This window comes from Rhinoraja longicauda, chromosome 34 (assembly GCF_053455715.1).
Source record: "Rhinoraja longicauda isolate Sanriku21f chromosome 34, sRhiLon1.1, whole genome shotgun sequence".
Lineage (NCBI taxonomy): Eukaryota > Metazoa > Chordata > Chondrichthyes > Rajiformes > Arhynchobatidae > Rhinoraja > Rhinoraja longicauda.
The window spans coordinates 20,964,830-20,983,861 of NC_135986.1; the positions used below are offsets into that span (position 1 = coordinate 20,964,830).

General features: G+C 48.5%; 1 protein-coding gene and 1 long non-coding RNA gene across 2 annotated transcripts in view; one reads left to right on the top strand and one right to left on the bottom strand.

The window, feature by feature from the left end:
- Positions 1-19,032, top strand: part of LOC144609245 (ADP-ribose glycohydrolase MACROD1-like) — a 794,541-nt gene that overhangs the window by 456,430 nt on the left and 319,079 nt on the right. The window lies entirely within an intron of this gene.
- Positions 1,856-17,504, bottom strand: LOC144609543 (uncharacterized). The gene is made up of 3 exons (XR_013549337.1): positions 17,215-17,504; positions 3,967-4,106; positions 1,856-2,988 (listed from the first exon to the last, which is right to left on the bottom strand). It is a non-coding gene; the product is annotated as an uncharacterized LOC144609543 (long non-coding RNA).

The following is a 19,032-nucleotide window of genomic DNA, read 5'->3' on the forward strand; positions in this document are numbered from 1 at the left end:
CGATAAGATCCCCTCTCATCCTTCTAAATTCCAGTGTATACAAGCCTAGTCGCTCCAGTCTTTCAACATATGACAGTCCCGCCATTCCGGGAATTAACCTTGTAAACCTACGCTGCACGCCCTCAATGGTCTTACCAGGGCCCTATACAACTGCAGAAGAACCTCTTTACTCCTACACTGAAATCCGCTCGTTATGAAGGCCAACATGCCATTAGCTTTCTTCACATGATTCAAAGAGATTCTGTACAATGGGAAGAATGGGAAATAATTAATTCCATTGGTATTATATATATAGTATTGTAAATCTAACAAGGACAGAGTGTGATACCAGGAATTCAGTGGTTGACCAGCACTTCCTTTGTACAAGATTGGTCATAGTGAGTGTATTTTAGTTTGCTCCATTGATGCTTTTGAGAGATTTCTACATATTGCTGAATTTATTGAAATTATATCTGAGGCACGAATAAAACTCATTTTATTCATCATTACATCAAGAGCACAAACCACAGCTCTGCGTTTCTCGAAATGAAGCTTGCGCGCCACGAATCTGTTTTTCATACAGATTTCATAAAGCTTTTAAAGGGATGATAAATACGGCAACAAAAATAGCGGAGTATCTCCGATTAACATTTCAACATTTTCAACAGGATGTGAATCTTTTAGCAGGGAGGTCTGTTTCTAGTCCCAGCTATAGAAGAAGGTTCGAGGGGGGAACCTCATAGAAACTCACCGAATAGTGAAAGGCCTGGATAGAGAGGATATGGAGAGGACGTTATCACGAGTGGGAGAGTTTAGGAGGGTCGTGGCCTCAGAATTAAAGGATGTTCCTTTAGGAAGCTGAGGCGGAATTTCGTTAGTCAGAGGGTGGTGAATCTGTGGAATTCATGGCCACACAAGGTTGTGGAGGCCAAGTCAGTGGATATGTTTAAGGCAGAGACAGATAGATTCTTGATCATTGCGGGTGTCAGGGGTTATGGGGAGAAGGCAAGAGAATGGGGTTAGGAGGGAGAGAAAGATCAGTCTGCTCAGCCCGTCTTAAGCAACCTAATCTCCCGGTGGCTCAGCACTTCAACTCCCCCTCCCATTCCCAATCTGACCTTTCTGTCCTGGGCCTCCTCCATTGTCAGCGTAGATTGGAGGAACAGCACCCTATATTCTGCTTGGGTCGTTTACACCCCGGCGGTATGAACATTGACTTCTCTAACTTCAGATAGCCCCTGCTTTCCCTCTCAATCCCCTCCCCTTCCCAGTTCTCCCACTAGTCTTCCTGTCTCCGACTACATCCTATCTTTGTTCCGCCCCCTCTCCTGACATCAGTCTGAAGAAGGGTCAATAGTCAATCAATAGTCAATAGTCATTTATTTGTCACATACACATAAATGTGCAGTGAAATGGAAAATTACCTGCAGTTCAACAATAAGACCAATAAGAATAATCAATAAAAGTGCAATAACACATACAATCATAAACTAACACCAAACAAAAGATACATCCATCACAGTGAGTATCCTCCAGTCACCTCCTCACTGTGATGGAAGGCCAGAATGACCCGAAATGTCACCCATTCTTTCTCTCCCGAGATGCTGCCTGACCCGCTGAGTTACTCCAGCATTTTGTGTCTCCCTTCGATTTAAACCAGCATCTGCAGTTATTTTTTCCCAGCCATGATTGAATGGCGGACTAAACTTGATAGGCCGAATGGCCAAATTCTGCTCCTGTCACCTGTGAACTTATTTTGAACAGGAATTTGAGCGGGGAAGTATTGTTAGCCTGAGGGTCTACCTCTAGTCACAGCTATATACTGTAAGATCTATTGCAACTAATTCAAGGATGATTTTGAATGTAACTGCACCTATGAATCATTGTGATCACACTGATGTGATGGTAAAATGCCATTGTCTGAAAGCAGATTGAGCCTTTAGAATTTGAGATTGCAAATCACTCCGTTATATTTTTCTCTTGTATTTTTGATTTATAAAGCTGTTGCCTGGTCTTCTGGAGTTGAATCCAGTTTGATTTCATTAGACAAGAAGTCCCAAGGGGAGGGATAAATTGTACCCATTAATACCATAGATCCTTATTGAGAGTGATCACAAGGGTGTCTATATAAATAATAACAAATCATCATATACATTTTTACCAGCAGCTTGGGCAGACTGTCCACAGATAAATCCAATTATCAGATATTAATGTGCTTTTAAAATTATCCGTTCACTTCTGTGAAATGCCTTGGGATGTTTGGTTTCGTTTAATTTGGCTTATTGTCACGTGTACTGAGGTACAGTTGTGTGCGAACCAATCAGCGGAAGGACTGTACATGATTACAATCCAGCCATTTACAGTTTATAGACACATGATAAGGGAATAATGTTTAGTGCAAGGTAAAGCCAGCCAAGTCCGATCAAGGATAGTCCGAGGGTCACCAATGGGGTAGACAGTAGTCCAGCACTGCTCTCTGGTTGTGGTAGGACGGTTCAGTTGCCTGACAACAGCCGGGAAGAAACTGTCCCTGAATCTGGAGGTGTGCGTTTTCACACTTCTGTACCTCTTGCCCCGATGGGAGAGGGGGGAAGAGGGAGTGACCGGGGGTGAGACTGGTCCTTGATTATGCTGCTGGCCTTGTCGAGGCAGTGTGAGGTGTAGACGGAGCCACTGGAAGGGAGGTTGGTGTGTGTGCGATGGTCTGGGATGCGTCCACTATCTGTTGTTATAAGAAACTTTAAAAATATTGTTCAAGGACCTTCAGCAGCAGGGAATGGTCAATGGACCACCACGGCAGGGCTGGGTGCCAGGAGGCACTGCCTGTTGCCCAGTCACCACCCATGGAACAGTCGGCCTCCTTTGATCAGTCTGAAGAAGGGTCTCGATCCAAATATTTCCAGAGAGGCTGCCTGACCCGCTGAGTTACTCCAGCATTCTGTGTCTGTCTTCGGCGTCATTGGGCAGTTTGACAGCTGGGCCCCCAGGTGAAACAGTCCCACATCACCACTGAAAGTAAATACACACAGAGGAAAATCGGACGGGCACGCAGTGTATTGTATTGTTTTATACGCCGATCAGCCAAAACATTATGACCACTGACAGGCGAAGTGAATAACATTGATTATCTTGTTACCTTTGGCACCTGTCAAGGGGTGGGATATATTAGGCAGCAAGTGAACAGTCAGTTCTTGAAGTTGACGTGTTGGATGCAGGAGAAATGGGCAGGAGTAAAGACCTGAGCGACTTTGACAAGGGCCAAATTGTTATGGCCAGACGACTGGGTCAGAGCATCTCTGAAACGGCAAAGCTTGTGGGGTGCTCCCGGTCAGCAGTGGTGAGTACCGACCGACAGTGGTCCGAGGAGGGACAAACCACAAACCGGCGACAGGCAGGGTGTTGGGCGCCCAAGGCTCATCGATGCGCGAGGGCAACGAAGGCTATCCCGTCTGGTCCGAACCGACAGAAGGTCGACTGTGGCACAAGTCACGGAAAATGATAATGGTGGTCAAGGGAGGAATGTGTCACAATACACAGTGCATCGCACCCTGCTGCGTATGGGGCTGCACACGGAGGACCAACAGCATATTGGGTAGGTGGTCATAATGTTTTGGCTTGTCAGGTCATAACGTTTTGGCTGATCGGTGTATTAGGTTGTTTTATATTTTCTAATCCTGGCCGTACAAAGCAAATCTCTCATTTGTTTCGACTGTGGCAGTCGCGTGACCTGAATGTACACAGACGCCTTCCTTTCATCAGCAACATCTCAGATCGCTTCCCCCGCTGCTTATTTCCAGGTCGTTAATGAAGACAGCAAATAACAATGACCCAGGCTTTGATCCCCACGGGCCGACACTGTGAGCAAGTCTTGCAGTAATTAATAACTACACCTTGCCTCTGTGCATGCAACCCATTCTTAATCCAGTGGAGTGACCTCCCACCAGTTGCAGAAGATCCTATCTCGTACGGTAACCGCATGGGAGTTACCTTATCAAAGCCTTTCTGAACATCCACGTGAAACCTTCGCGCTCATTAGGCACTTCTCTTCAGAGCTTTTCTGCCGTCTTGTCTCAGACTGGAAGTGGAACGATAGGTCCATCATTCCCCAGCTGTGGCTGATCAACTTCCTGCAAATTGAAACTCAATGTGAATCCTTGCACTCCACAATCACACCAAACGTAGCACAAATGTGGGATCGCTCTGTGTATCTCATTAACGAGCCATCACTGCGTTTGCTCGTTTTGATTTGAGCAGGAAGGAACTGCAGATGCTGCTTTAAACCAAAGGTGGGCACAAAAAGCTGGAGTAACTCAGCGGGTCAGACAGCGTCTCTGGAGAAAAGGAATAGGTGACGTTTCGGTCCAAGACTCTTCTTCAGACTGCCGTTTTGGGTTGAGACCCTACTTCACACCACGTTCTACATTTCCTTGAGCATTGTCTGCTTTGATCTGTCATTTTTCACACCTTATACTTCCATAGTCTCCCTCTCCCCCGACTCTCAGTCTGAAGAAGGGTCTCGAGCCGAAATGTCACCCATTCCTTTTCTCCAGAGATGCTGCCTGTCCCGCTGAGTTACTCCAACTTTTTGTGTCTATCCTCAGCGCTTTTTGATTTGCCATCGTTCCATTGTTTGAACGTTTCTGGGTTATTCCACTTCTTGTCTTCCATCCTTCCGGTTGTTTGCTTCAGCGTGTTAGAGCTACATACCTTTCAGTACTTACAATATTCCGATTACAAAGACTGAATATCATCGAGAATCCAGAAGATACCAATAATGAAAAAAAGAACTGAGGTGCAAAGAAGGTAGACATAAAATGCTGGAGTAACTCAGCAGGTCAGGCAGCATCTCTGGAGAAAAGGAATGGGTGACATTTTGGGTTGAGACTAGGGGTGCCAACTATCTCACTCCCAAATAAGGAATAAGGTGATGTCACCGCCCCGCGCCCCACTTGACCTCATCCGGCCAGCGGTCACGTGCTCCCGTTCCACCAATGGCGGCCGCCTGGGTCGGGAGGCGGGTTGCTGAGCAACCTCCGTTAGGCGGGTTGCTGAGCAACCTCCGTTAGGCGGCACCTGGGCCTCCGGACCTACACTGCCCGCCGGACCTACAGGGTCTGCCAGGCCTACAGTGTCTGCCAGGCCTACAGGGTTCGCCGGGCCTACAGTGTCTGCCAGGCCTTACAGGGTCTGCCTGGCCTACAGGGTCAGCCGGGCCTGCAGTGTCCGCCGGACTTACAGTCTCCGGGCCTACAGCGCCCCCCGGGCCTAATACGGGACAAGGGCAGCCCCATACAGGACAAACCAATTTAGCCCAAAATACGGGATGTCCCAGCTAATACAGGAGAGTTGGCAACTCTTGGCGAGACCCTTCTTTAGACTGAGAGTCAGGGGAGAGGGAGACACAGAGATATGGAAGGGTAAGGTGTGAAAACGAGATATCAAAGGGGAGGTTTTAAAGGAAAATGTAGAACAGGTCATTGTTAGCTCGGGGAAGGTGACAACGAGGCATATAAACAGTCAAATTAATCAGCAAGACAGTGAAACTCGTCGGAGAACTAGGGTGGGGGAAGGACAGAGGGAGAGGGAAAGCAAGGGTTACTTGAAGTTAGAGAAGTCAATGTTCATACCACTGGGGTGTAAGCTGCCCAAGCGAAAAGTGAGGTGCTGTTCCTCCAATTTGTGCTGGGCCTCACTCTGACAATGGAGGAGGCCCAGGACAGGAAGGTCAGTGTGGGAATGGGAGGGGCGTGGGGCAGTTGAAGTGTATATGTGGGCTGGTTTGGGGCAAAGAGGTCCTTCTGCAGTTGTACCGGGCCCTGGTGAGACCGCACCTGGAGTACTGTGTGCAGTTTTGGTCTCCAAATTTGAGGAAGGATATTCTTGCTATGGAGGGCGTGCAGCGTAGGTTCACTAGGTTAATTCCCGGAATGGCGGGACTGTCGTATGTTGAAAGGCTGGAGCGATTGGGCTTGTATACACTGGAATTTAGAAGAATGAGGGGGGATCTTATTGAAACATATCAGATAATTAGGGGATTGGACACATTAGAGGCAGGAAACATGTTCCCAATGTTGGGGGAGTCCAGAACAAGGGGCCACAGTTTAAGAATAAGGGGTAGGCCATTTAGAACGGAGATGAGGAAGAACTTTTTCAGTCAGAGAGTGGTGAAGGTGTTGAATTCTCTGCCTCAGAAGGTAGTGGAGGCCAGTTCGTTGGATGCTTTCAAGAGAGAGCTGGATAGAGCTCTTAAGGATAGCGGAGTGAGGGGGTATGGGGAGAAGGCAGGAACGGGGTACTGATTGAGAGTGATCAGCCATGATCGCATTGAATGGCGGTGCTGGCTCGAAGGGCTGAATGGCCTACTCCTGCACCTATTGTCTATTGTCTATTGTCTATTGTTTGCTTCATGGAAACATATTTGGTTAACATTTGATAAGCGTTTGATGGCACTGGGCCTGTACTCGCTGGAGTTTGGAGGATGAGGGGGGACCTCATTGAAACTTACCGAATAGTGAAAGGCCTGGATGGAGTGGATGTGGAGAGGATGTTTCCACTAGTGGGAGAATCTAGGACCAGAGGTCACAGCCTCAGAATTAAAGGACGTTCCTTTAGGAAGGAGATGAGGAGGAATTTATTTCGTCAGAGGGTGGTGACTCTATGGAATTGTTTGCCACAGAAAGCTGTGGAGGCCAAGCCAATTTATATTTTTAAGGCAGAGATAGATACATTCTTGATTTGTATGGGTTTCAGGGGCTATGGTGAGAAGACAGGAGAATAGAGTTAAGAGGGAGAGATAGATCAGCCATGATTGAACGGCGGAATAGAGTTGATGGGCCGAATGGCCTAATTCTGCTCCTAATACTTATGACCTTATGACCGTATAAATGTGGAAGGACATGCAGGCTGGTTTAAAGCGTGGTGAGAATTTTATCACAAGAGGACTGTGGGTAATCTTTCATTTCACTGCACATTTATGTGTATGTGACAAATAAATTGACTATTGACTATTGACTATGGATGAACTAAAGTTGGGCCTCTGTTCTTGGAAGAAACGGAGGGCCTTACTGATGGGGAACACATAATTGCCCTCTTGTCCAATTGTCTCCAGTCTCTCGGAGTTGAGTTTAACCCGAGCCTCCATTTATGAAACAATGCAGTGGAATAATTTAAAAATTGGGTGCAAATGGAAATGTCTGTCAGGTTCTTTAAAGATTACCTCATGGAATGTTGTGTATTTTTATTTGCTCTGAACTACAAGATATATTGAAATGTAAAAGCTTTTGACAAGTGGTCATTAAGTTGTACAGCTCTGCTCTGCAGGATTGGCCTTCAGCAAAATACCAACCTGAATGAGGACATTCTAAATATTGACACATGCACTCATCAAAATTGTGGTGAGAGAACTAAATTCACTTTTGGTTTAATGTTAGATTTCCCGAACTTCAAGTCACCTTGCTCTCTCTCTCTCCATCCCTCCCCCACCCAAGATCTCCGACTAGTTTCACTGACCTTCTGATTCATTTTATGGTATGCCACTTTGTCCTGTTTTGTTTATTGTCACGTGTACCGAGGTACAGTGAAAAGCTTTTGTTGCATGCTATCCAGTCAAAGGAAAGACAATACATGATTACAATCGAGCCATTTACAGTGTAAAGATACATGATAAGGCAATAACGTTTGGCGCAAGATAAAGCCAGCAAAGTCCGATCAAGGATAGTCCGAGGGTCACCATTGAGGTAGATAGCAGTTCAGCACTGCTCTCTGGTTGTGGTAGGATGGTTCAGTTACCTGATAACAGCTGGGAAGAAACTGTCCCTGAATCTGGAGGCGTTTTCACACTTCTGTACCTCTTGCCCGATGGGAGAGGGGAGAAGAGGGAGTGGCCAGGGTGCGACTCGTCCTTCCCCCTCAGCTAACAATGATCCATTCTACATTTCCCTGATCAACATCTGCTCTGATCTGTTGTTTTCACACCTTACCCATCCATATCCCTCTCGCCCCTGACTCTCAGTCTGATGAAGGGTCTCGACCCGAAACGCCACCCATTCCTTCTCTCCAGAGATGCTGCCTGTCCCGCTGAGTGACTCCAGCATTCTGTGTCTCTCTATTGTAGATGTTTAAAGCATGGAAAGATATTCAGCCAATGTGCTTAAATAGCACCCCCTTTCACTGTTCTTTCTCAAAGCTCTAACATTTTATTTTCCTATTTTATTATATTTCCAGTTTCCATTTTGTCTTAGTTATCCTCTATTTAGGGGTTACCATGAAGCGAGCATGACTGTCCGACATTTAACTTCCTTGAGGCTGTTGCAAGGACATACACAACTCATTTTAGCAACAGCAGATAAGGTGACACTTAATGTGATGATTTTTTTAAAAGGCAGATTAATTCAAATGTGTCCTTATGGCGGAGATGTCAATGAGTTATAGCTGTCAGGGTATGAATGATTTATTTCATTAAATCGTCTGTGCTTTAAATATTTTGAGTTCATGAAATATGTGGACTGCTTTTTATTGTTTAATCTGAGCCTGATGTGTTGAGAGGGAAGTCAGAGTGTCAGCCATACACCCGACTGCATTGAAACGTGCAGCACTGAAGCAAGGCCTTTGGCCCAACCTATCTCTGCCTGGGCTTATGCTGCACTAGGGTTGCCAACTGTCCCGCATTAGCCGGGACATCCCGTATATTGGGCTAAATTGGTTTGTCCCGTACGGGAACGCTCTTGTCCTATTTTAGGCTCTGGGGGCGCTGTAGGCCCGGACACTGTAGGCCCGGACAGTGTAGGCCCGGACAGTGTAGGCCCGGACAGTGTAGGCCCGGACAGTGTAGGCCCGGTCAGTGTAGGTCCGGACAGTGAAGGTCCGGACAGTGTAGGCCCGGACACTGTAGGACCGGACACTGTAGGCCCGCACACTGTAGGCTCGGACAGTGTAGGTCCGGACAGTGTAGGTCCGGACAGTGTAGGCCCGGACAGTGTAGGTCCGGACAGTGAAGGTCCGGACAGTGCAGGCCCGGAGGCCCGGGCTCCGCCTTACGGAGGTTGCATAGCAACCCGCCTCCCAGCTCGGGCGGCCACCATTGGTGGAGCGGGAGCACGTGGCCGCTGGCTGGGTGAGGTCACGTGGGGCGCGGGGCGGTGACGTCACCTTGTCCCTTATTTGGGAGTGAGATAGTTGGCAACCCCTATGCTCAGCACAAGCCTCCACCATCTTATTCATCCAACCCACACACATAACCAGCACCTTGCTCCCTCCTGTGTTCAACTGGCTGTCCCTTAAGTGCATCTCTGCTAGTTCGTTTAGTTTAGTTTTAGAAATGCAGCGCAGAAACAGGCCCTTCGGCCCACCGAGTCCATGCAGACCAGCGACCCCCGCACATTGACACACATGAACACTATCTACACTTCACAATTTTACAATTTACAAATTTACAATTTTATCACGCCAATTAACCTGCAAACCGGGGAAAACCCACGCAGGTCATGGGGAGAATGCATATACCCGTACAGACAGCACACGTGGTCAGGATGGAACCCGAGTCTCTGGCGCTGTAAGGCAGCAACTTTACCGCTGCCCCACCGTGCCGCCCCACCGGGTTACTTTAGTTTCTTCTTGAGATTAGGGGTTACCACATTTATTAGATTTTAGATTTAGAGACACAGCCCAGAAACAGGCCCTTCGGCCCACCGGGTCCGCGCCGCCCAGCGATCCCCGCACACTAACACTATCCCACACCCACTAGGGACAATTTTTACATTTGCCCAGCCAATTAACCTACATACCTTCACGTCTTCGGAGTGTGGGAGTAAACCGAAGACCTCGGAGAAAACCCACGCGGGTCACGGGGAGAACGTACAAACTCCGTACAGACAGCGCCCGTAGTCGGGATCGAACCTGAGTCTCCGGCGCTGCATTCGCTGTAAGACGGCAACTCTACCGCTGCGCCACCGTGCCGCCCCAACTGTTCTCTGATCAGGAATCCACACTTCAGCTAAACATCAGCCCATAAACAAACAGCTCCTGATGAGGGTTCCTCCTCGGATACTTATACTGACGTATAAAAAGCTGCTGCTTGCCACACTGCGGAGATGCAGAGCAGGCATTCCCCTGAAGGTCAACCCCCTCCTGGAGCCATGTTGTGCTGACTCCTCGTTAATGAATTTAGGCTGGCGGAAGGAATATTCACTTATCCTGTTTCATTACCCGCACACGCCACAATGGCTCCTGTATGAAATGTAGCTAACCTTTTCGATAGACACAAAATGCTGGAGTAACTCAGCGGGACAGGCAGCATCTCTGGAGAGAAGGAATGGCCGATGTTTCTGGTCCAGAACCAGGGCAATAGTTTAAGAATAAGGGGTAGGCCATTTAGAACGGAGATGAGGAAAAACCCTTTCAGTCAGAGAGTTGTGGAATTCTCTGCCTCGGAAGGCAGTGGAGGCCAATTCTCTGGATGCATTCAAGACAATAGACAACAGGTGCAGGAGGCCATTCGGCCCTTCGAGCCAGCTCCGCCATTCAATGTGATCATGGCTGATCATTCTCAATCAGTACCCCGTTCCTGCCTTCTCCCCATACCCCCTGACTCCGCTATCCTTAAGAGCTCTACCCAGCTCTCTCTTGAATGCATTCAGAGAATTGGCCTCCACTGCCTTCTGAGGCAGAGAATTCCACAGATTCACAACTCTCTGACTGAAAAAGTTTTCCCTCATCTCAGTTCTAAATGGCCTACCCCTTATTCTTAAACTGTGGGCCCTTGTTCTGGACTCCCCCAACATTGGGAACATGTTTCCTGCCTCTAACGTGTCCAACCCCTTAATAATCTTATACGTTTCGATAAGATTTCCTCTCATCCTTCTAAATTCCAATGTATACAAGCCTAGTCGCTCCAGTCTTTCAACATACGATAGTCCCGCCATTCCGGGAATTAACCTAGTAAACCTACGCTGCACGCCCTCAATAGCAAAAATTTTCGATAGACACAAAATGCTGGAGTAACTCAGCGGGACAGGCAGCATCTCTGGAGAGAAGGAACGGGCGACGTTTCGGGTCATGACTGAAGAAGGGTCTCGACACGAAAAGTCACCCACTCCTTCTCTCCAGAGACGCTGCCTGTCCCGCTGAGTTACTCCAGCATTTCGTGTTTGTGTGGCCTTTAAAAGGTAGGCACCAGTGTCTCGGTTTCCCCCGAGATCTTCGGTTTCCTCCCAGGCACCCAGAGGACCAGGCAGAACCTCTGGAGGAAAGGAATAGGTGGCATTTCGGGTCGAGACCCTTCTTCGGACTCTGAAGTCGGCAGAAGGGTCTCGACATGAAACGTCGCCCTTTCCTTCTCTCCAGAGATGCTGCCTGTCCCGCTGAGTTACTCCAGCATCTTGTGTCTACCTCCGAGATGCGTGTTCTCCTCCAGTCTCTCATTTCCCATCCCTCCACTTTTGGCGACGGTTCCTGCAGACTGGTTGTTGGGGAAGGGGGGGAGGAAGGCTGGAAGAGAGGAGGGCAGGCCAAAGCTTGGTCGGTAATAGGTGAACGCAGGCAGGGGAGGGGGGGGGGGGAGGGGTTGATGGGCAGATGGCTGGTCAAAGACCAGAGATAAGAAAAACAGAAGGTGTGAGACAAAACGATTGAATTGTGAAGCCAGAGGAAGGAATGCATTGTGGTTCCGTTTGGTGACGTTGATTGAAGCAGGACCATGGGCCAAGCCGCCCAACGCCACCCGTTCATTCTCACCAGAGATGCTGCCTTTCCCGCTGAGTTACTCCAACATTTTGTGTTTATCTTTGGTGTAAGCCACCCTCCGCAGTTCCTTCCAACACATTTTGTCTGCTTCATTACAACATCTCCTCAAGGCATGCCTTCTTCTCCAAAGTAGGAAGGTTCTGCCACACCCTCTCTCTCTCTCTCGCCGCTCCCCCTCTCAATAGATAATAGGCAATAGGTGCAGGAGGAGGCCATTCGGCCCTTCGAGCCAGCACCGCCATTCAATGTGATCATGGCTGATCATTCTCAATCAGTACCCCATTCCTGCCTTCTCCCCATACCCCCTGACTCCGCTATCCTTCAGAGCTCTATCTAGCTCTCTCTTGAATGCATTCAGAGAATTGGCCTCCACTGCCTTCTGAGGCAGAGAATTCCACAGATTCACAACTCTCTGACTGAAAAAGATTTTCCTCATCTCAGTTCTAAATGGCCTACCCCTTATTCTTAAACTGTGTGGCCCCTTGTTCTGGACTCCCCCAACATTGGGAACATGTTTCCTGCCTCTAACGTGTCCAACCCCTTTATAATCTTATACGTTTCGATAAGGTCTCCTCTCATCCTTCTAAATTCCAGCGTATACAAGCCTAGCCGCTCCAGTCTTTCAACATATGACAATCCCGCCATTCCGGGAATTAACCTAGTAAACCTACGCTGCACGCCCTCAATAGCAAGAATATCCTTCCTCAAATTTGGGGACTAAAACTGCACACAGTACTCCAGGTGCGGTCTCACTAGGGCCCTGTACAACTGCAGAAGGACCTCTTTGCTCCTATACTCAACTCCTCTTGTTATGAAGGCCAACATTCCATTGGCTTTTTTCACTGCCTGCTGTACCTGCATGCTTCCTTCTGTCCAGCTCCATGGACACGTTCCCCTCAATGTCATCTTCCCCTCAAACAAAAATGAACCATCCTACATTTCCTTGACCATCGTCTGCTTTGATCTGTCGTTTTCACATCTTACCCTTTCCATATCTCCAGTTTCTCTCTCCCCCGACTCTCAGTCTGAAGAAGGGTCTCGGCCTGAAACGTCACCCATTCCTTCTCTCCGGAGATGCTGCCTGTCCCGCTGCATTACCCCAGCATCTTGTGTCTAACTCTTGCGCGTCTCTCATTTCCCATCCCTCCACTGTCGGCAACTGTGCCTTCAGATGCATCGCCTCTGAAGCGCTGGATTTCTACTCCCTCAACCGTTCTCTGGCGTCCTCTCTTAAGCTGCTCCTCAAAAAAAACAGTCTGGTCGCACAGTTTTTGGTCACACACCATAATGTCTCCATTTGATGTTTCTCCAGAGTGCTTTGGGACATCTTTCTGCATCAAGGCTGCTGCATGGCTCCAAGGTTTTGCCAAATAGTCCGCTGTTTCTCTTGCCAGACACGCATGCACAGAGTGTGTGTGAGGTATCAGAGGTGATGGTTGCTCCAAACACCATCAAAAGTCGACACCAAGAGGCCCGTTACAAATCAGGCCTTTTAAATGTAGTTTATTTTATGATCTTTCAATATTTTTTTTAATCTTTGCTCTTGAATCTCTGTGCATCTTCCTTGTAAGGCTCAGCTATCGAGCCGTTCGCTGAAGTTCCTGAGAAGAGGGGGCACTGTGGCATAGCAGTAGAGTTGCTGCCCCACAGCGCCCGAGATCTGAGGTCATTCCTGACGACAGCTGCTGCCTGTACGGACTTTGCACTTTCTCCCCGTGACCCACGTGGGCTTTCTCCGGGTGCTCCGGCTTCCTCCCACACTCCAAAGACGTTCCAGTTTGTAGGTTTATATTCGCAAAACGCTGGAGTAACTCAGCAGGTCAGGCAGCATCTCAGGAGGGAAGAAATGGGTGACGTTTCGAGTCGAGACTCTTCCTCAGTCTGAGGAAGGGTCACGACCCGAAACGTCACCCATTCCTTCTCTCCTGAGATGCTGCCTGACCTGCTGAGTTACTCCAGCATTAGATTTAGATTTAGATTTAGAGATACAGCGCGGAAACAGGCCCTTAGGCCCACCGAGTCCGTGCCGCCCAGCAATCCCCGCGCATTAACACTATCCTACACACACTAGGGACAATTTTTACATTTACCCAGCCAATTAACCTACGTACCTGTACGTCTTTGGAGTGTGGGAGGAAACCGAAGATCTCGGAGTAAACCCACGCAGATCACGGGGAGAACGTACAAACTCCGTACAGACGGCGCCTTTAGTCAGGATCGAACCTGAGTCTCCGGCGCTGCATTCGCTGCACCGAGCCGCCTATTGTGTGAATTTTGTGAATTTTGTGAATAAATACCGTCGATTTGTACCAGCATCTGCAGTTATTTTCCTACACTACCAGTTTGTAGGTTAATTGGCCTTGGTAAAATTGCAAGTTGTCCCTCGCGTGTGCGGGATAGTGCTGGTGTACGGGGCGATCGGTAGATAGTGCGTTAGGCTGATAGTGTGTAGGATAGCGTTAGTGTGCGCTGATCGCTGGTCGGCACGGACTCGGTGGGCTGAAGGGCCTGTTACCGTGCTGTATCTCTAAAGTCTAAAGTCTAGAGTAGACATTAAGAGAACGAAGGGATATGGAATTTGTGCAGGTAAGTGATGCTGGAGTTAGTAAACAGCCACAAAGTTACTAAAGGAAGGTGTGGACACAAGGGGCCAAACCATCAAATTAAGGTGTGGACACAAGGTGTGGACATTGTGTGGACACAAGGTGTGGACATTAAGGTGTGGACACAAGGGGCCAAACCATCACTTGCTTACTTGAACATACTCAACAACCAGCTTCCATTTCTTCTGCTCTTACCACTACTGATTTATCCTGATTGGCAAACACTGCACTTTTGGGCTGCACTCAAAAAAATTTGATCGTAGTTAACATCGTGTATATGATTCAATCGTTTATAAAAATTCGAAGTTAATTATCCCTTGATTTGTGGACATGATTTAATAGCTCATTGACTTGCGCTTGTGTGGAATGGACACATGGGACTGAAGCTTTGCAGCATTTATCACAACTGCCAGCATTGTTCCTGAAGCAGAATTCAAACAAAGACTGAGTTTGAAGTGTCGTGGCCATTGTGACACAATCTGTAACAGCTCTTTGAAGGGCAGTATCTGAAAAAAACACACACGATAGAAACAAAGAACTGACGATGCTGGTTTACAAAAATGGACGCAAAACGCTGGGGTAGCTCGGCAGGTCGCTGGAGAACATGGATGGGTGACGTTTCGGGTCAGGACTCTTTCTTCAGACTGATTGTTGTGAAGGGGAGAGAGAGAGAGAGAGAGAGAGAGAGAGAGAGAGAGAGAGAGAGAGAGAGAGAGAGAGGAAGGGAGGGAGGGAGAGAGAGAGGAAGGGAGGGAGAGAGAGAGAGAGAGAGAGAGAGAGAGAGAGAGAGAGAGAGAGAGAGAGAGAGAGAGAGAGAGAGAGAGAGAGAGAGAGAGAGAGAGAGAGAGAGAGAGAGAGAGCTCAGAAGGCAGGAGAGGCCTCAGAAGGCAGTGGAGGCCAATTCTCTGAATGCATTCAAGAGAGAGCTGGATAGAGCTCTTAAGGATAGCGGAGTCAGGGGGTATGGGGAGAAGGCAGGAACGGGGTACTGATTGTGAATGATCAGCCATGATCACATTGAATGGCGGTGCTGGCTCGAAGGGCCGAATGGCCTCCTCCTGCACCTATTGTCTATTGCCTATTGTCTAAGGCTGGAAGAGGAGAGCAGGCCAAAGCTTGGTCGGCAATAGGTGAACGCAGGCGGGGAGGGGGGGGGGGGGGGGGGGGTTGATGGGAAGATGGCTGGTCAAAGGCCAGAGATAAGAAAAACAGGTGTGAGACAAAACGATTGAATTGTGAAGCCAGAGGAGGGAATGCATTGTGGTCTCGTTTGGTGACGTTGATTGAAGCCGGACCATGGACCAAGCCGTCCAACGCCACCCATTCATTCTCGCCAGAGATGCTGCCTGTCCTGCTGAGTTACTCCAACATTTTGTGTTTTTCTTTGGTGTAAGCCACCATCCGCAGTTCCTTCCAACCCATTTTGTCTGCTCCATTGCGAAATCTCCTCAAGGCATGCCTTCCTCTCCAAAGTAGGAAGGTTCTGCCACACCCTCTCTCTCTCTCTCGCCGCTCCCCCTCTCTGATTCCTCCTTCTGTTCAACTCTACGGACACGTTCCCCTCAATGTCATCTTCCCCTCAAACAAAAATGAACCATCCTACATTTCCTTGGCCATCGTCTGCTTTGATCTGTCGTTTTCACATCTTACCCTTCCATATCTCCAGTTTCTCTCTCCCCCGACTCTCAGTCCGAAGAAGGGTCTCGGCCTGAAACGTCACCCATCCCTTCTCTCCAGAGATGCTGCCTGACCCGCTGAGTTACTCCAGTTTTTTTGTGTCAGTCTAGAGCAGCTGGCTGTTGTTTGAGCAGCTCCGATTCTGCGATGGCCATTCATCGTTCAGTCTATCTCACTTCACTGAGAGAAGAGATTCCAGGAAAAATAACAAGGGGTTGATTCTTATTTTCCACTGGACCAAGTGGACCCGTTGGGCCCAAACCTCTCCTGTATTGGTGCAGCACTCTCTCCATCCCCCCCTCCCCTCTTCCCCATCCCCCTCGCCCATCTCCCTCCCCCTCCCTCCCCCCCTCCCTCCACCCCCCGCCCCCACCCCCTTCCCGTCCCTCCACTCCATCCCTCTCAACCCCATCTTATCCTCCCACCTCCCTCCCCCCCTCCCTCCACCCCCTCTCTCCCTCCCCCCCCCCCCCCCTCACTAGGAAATAGATTGAAAACTTTAAAATGTGAATAACTTAAAAAATATAGCTCCTATTTCAATGAAACTTCTTCCATTAGCACCAAAGGGACGTCGGTGAGTAAGGTGGGCCTAAAATTGTCGCGCTGTGGTGTACCGTTTTGGCTGTAGTTCAGGAACAAACAAACAAACAAACGAGAGTTTCAGTATATAGATAACTGGAAGTCTGAACTATATAGAAATACAAGATTAATTTTTGAAAGTTAACCAACTGCGTGCGACAAGTTTCTTCGTCGTCTGGAAGTATGAATAACATTTTGGTCTTCCAGTGTCGTGAAATTGTGGCGTTATATTTGGCTCTGTTTGTTCTTTAATAATGATAATAATTTGAAGAGGCAGTAATTTATCATTGCAGAAAAAACCCTACGTCTCTCTCTCTCTCTTGAAACGAACGGGAAGTGTAATAAATAATAACTTCCTGATGTCCTTGGTTATCAAGGCTGACACTTTTATGAATGTTTTAATTCACATTATAGCATTGCTTTCAAATGCATGAACCAGCCACTGTAGCCCTGAGGCCGAAATCTTGTTCAGTCGGATCTCGGCATCTGACGGAGTGACTGCACTAATTTTATTTTACAAGCCTGCCGTTTCGGTACCTTTAACCCATGAAAGGTCAAGCATGGTGTTTCAGCATTCCATTACCCGGTATGAGAAGGTTAGCATTTTCATATGCCGAAATGTTACACATTTTCTGACCTTCACCGCCTCTCCTTTTTCCTCCCTTTAATGCGCTGTGCACATTGCAGTCCTTGCTTGAGATTTCTCTTCTACGACAGGCACGCCTTTAGGATTTTTTGGGCCAGCTTTCGGTGTTTGCTCTCCGCATCAACCTCCTCCCACCCTCCGCACTTAGTCGACTGAAGAACCTTCTGTTCCTCCTCCCTTGAGTGTTTCTCTGGCTCGCCTTCAAATGCATCTATAAAAATGATTTGCATTTACGCAGCTCCCTTCCTGACCTCAGGACATCTCAAAACGCTTTGCAGCCAGTAAGGCACCTCTGAAGATCAGTCCCCCTTGCAATGCGGAAAATCCAACGACCTGTCTACGCACAGCAGGATCCCACTGACACAAAAAGCTGGAGTAAATCAGCGGGGCAGGCAGCATCTCTGGAGGAAAGGAAGATCGCGACCCTTCTTCAAACTGAGAGTCGGGGGGGGGAAAGGGAAACGAGAGAGATAGACGGTGATGCAGAGAGATATAGAACAAATGAATGAAAGTTGTGCAAAGTAACGATGGTAAAAGGAAGCAAGCCATTGTTAGCTGTGGGCTAGGTGAGAATGAGCACAGACAATGAGACTCAACAAGACGACTTTAAAGCTGGTATTTATTCACAAAATAGCTGGAGTAACTCAGCAGGTCAGGCAGCATCTCGGGAGAGAAGGAATGGGTGACGTTTCGGGTCGAGACCCTTCTTCAGATTGATGTCAGGGGGGCGGGACAAAGGAAGGATATAGGTGGAGACAGGAAGACAAAGGGAGATGTGGGAAGGGGGAGGGGAAGGGAGGGACAGAGGAACTATCTAGAGTTGGAGAAGTCGATGTTCATACCGCTGGGCTGCAAGCTGCCCAGGCGAAATATGAGGTGCTGTTCCTCCAATTTCCGGTGGGCCTCACTATGGCACTGGAGGAGGCCCATGGCAGAAAGGTCAGACTGGGAATGGGAGGGGGAGTTGAAGTGCTCGGCCACCGGGAGATCAGTTTGGTCAATGCGGAACGAGAGCTGGTGTGACTTGGTGGGGGAGGGATGGAGAGAGAGGGAATGCACGGGTTACTCGAAGTTAGAGAAATCAATATTCATACCGCTGGGGTGTAAGCTGCCCAAGCAAAATATGAGGTGCTTTTCCTCCAATTTGCTATTGGGCCCCACTCTTGACAATGGAGGAGGCCCAGGACAGAAAGGTCATTGTGGGAATGAGAAGGGGAATTAAAGTGTTTGGCAACCGGGAGATCAGGTAGGTCCAGACGGACTGAGCGAAAGTGATCTTCTCCCTTTCTCCTGACTCTCAGTCTGAAGAAGGGTCTCAACCCGAAACGTCACCTATTCATTTCTCCAGAGATGCTGTCTGACCCACTGGGTTACTCAGCTTTTTGTGTCTATCTTCGATTTAACCGGCATCTGCAGTTCCTCCCTACACAAGCTCCCATTGACAGTGGTTTGTTAATTGTGAGGTAACCCATCTTATAGACAATAGGTGCAGGAGTAGGCCATTCAGCCTTCGAGCCAGCACCGCCATTCAATGCGATCATGGCTGATCACTCTCAATCAGTACCCTGTTCCTGCCTTCTCCCCATACCCCCTCACTCCGCTATCCTTAAGAGCTCTATCCAGCTCTCTCTTGAAAGCATCCAACGAACTGGCCTCCACTGCATTCTGAGGCAGAGAATTCCACACCTTTAACACTCTCTGACTGAAAAAGTTCTTCCTCATCTCCGTTCTAAATGGCCCATCCCTTATTCTTAAAACTGTGGCCCCTTGTTCTGGACTCCCCCAACATTGGGAACATGTTTCCTGCCT